Source organism: Panthera leo, chromosome F3 (assembly GCF_018350215.1).
Source record: "Panthera leo isolate Ple1 chromosome F3, P.leo_Ple1_pat1.1, whole genome shotgun sequence".
NCBI classification, from domain to species: Eukaryota; Metazoa; Chordata; class Mammalia; order Carnivora; family Felidae; genus Panthera; species Panthera leo.
In genome coordinates, this window is record NC_056696.1 from 35173680 (window position 1) to 35175596 (window position 1917).

Here is a 1917-nt window from a genome sequence, read left to right on the forward strand (position 1 = left end):
TGGGCTAGGTGGCGATGGGCGTTAAGGAGGGCATTTGTTATGATGAGCACTGGCTGTTTTATGTAAGTGATGAATCACTGAATTCTGCTGAAACCGATTTTGCACTGTATATTAACTAACTAGTCTTTAAATACAAATTTGAAAAGAAAAAAAAAAAAGAATTACGGAGAGTACCTATGTAAAGTGCAGATTCCCACACCTTAACCTTCATTCTGTGTAAACCAACGCTTTGAGAAGCTCTGCTCCAGAGCTAGTTAAGAAATTCAGGTGCTAGAAACAAACTCTTTCCTGTCTTCTGGGGCCCAGCTAGGGCAGACAAATGGCATTTGAAGTAACGGAAAGAAACTACTAAGAATGAAGGAAGATCCACACTGACCAAATTGGTTTTCCTATCTAGCAAGGATTATAACTCCACATTTTGTTCACAACCCCTGGGTGTGAAGCAGACCCAGTCTCCGGAACTGAGAATGTTGAGGGGGAGTTGAGAGAGGGGTTGGGAGAGGAGCTAACCTCTTTTCTCTATTAATTGGGAGTCCCAAGGACAAAGGCCTGGTTTAAACATGTATTTTTCAGCTTTTTCTGCCCCTAGCTCCAGGCCTTTGAGATCTCACAATGTGGTCAGATCCAAATCACCATTTGCACTTTGAGAGAGATTCATACCATACCATTGTATTCTATCAAATTTGCATCTTAAGCCTTTGGTTTTATTACGTGATGAAAGGCTTTGTTTCGTATTTAAAGAAAAGTTAGCCAACAAGATCGGAATAGAGAGCTTTGAGCTTTGTTTCCAGACCTGGGTCCATTTCTCTCTCCTGTACAAACCAAATAATAGTAAATCAGAGAAGGACCATAAAGATAAGTCTGCTTTCATGATGTTAGGGAGTCTGCAGACAAATAACTCAGGAAAGATCAGAGGGGGCTGGTCTGACCTTCCTTCCTCCCAGCTTGGGCTGTACAGGGCGCATATCATGGGAGAGACCCGACTGGGTGTTAGTAATCCTGTGGTTCCATTCAGGATCTCAGAGCATGTTCGCAGACTGTGGCTTCCCTTATCTGCTCCCTGGTGCCATCATCTCCGCCTCCAGCCCCTCTCCCCTCCAGCGTCTTCCTCCCCCATCCAATCCAGTCTGCCACAAGGCTGACAGCCCAGCTCAGAGTTTCTGCAGTTCAGATTACCAACATCTAGAACAACTAGTGAGGAAGAGGGAGCTCCAGGATGGACAGGTAGTAGAGGGTGGGGTCAGGGGAAGTCCTTTTCCTGATGAAAGAGCTAGATAAAGCCTATAGAGTCTCAGACCCAGAGCTGGAGAGGAGGTGACGGGAGAGAGGGTGTCCCAGATGCCAGGAGAGTCCTTTGTCTTTATGGCGATGGTGACAGGCTCAAAGTACGTGGAAAATTAGGAACGGTCACAGGAAAAACCCCTCCAAATTAACACAGACAGATCTTGCCGGGGAAAAAAGTGAAAAGAAAATCAACAAGGATGGTTTGGACGGGTGAAATGAATAATTACAGTTATTTATGTGTCCTGCTCACTCTTCATGCTTCATTAACATGCAGCACAGTCTCTGGTGTGACCGTCATTAAATGCATCAGATTGGGCACGGGCTACGTTTTTACCTGATTAGCAAAATGTTCACATTTGTAAACTAGGGTCCTCACAGTAGAGTCCTTTGGCAAGATGGTTCTCGGCTCAAAAGTTAAAAATAAAGGAAAACAAAAAGGAAAGAAAACACACACACAGGCGCGCGCGCACACACACACACGCACACACACGCACACAGAACTCAGAGGAAACTTGCCCCCCGCCACCGGCCAGGCTGACACAAAGGGGTTAAAAGTTGAGTGGAAGTCGAGCTTGAAGGAGTAAGACGGGGCCTCTATATAAAGTTGAACAAGTATCTGGGGCCCGCACAAAC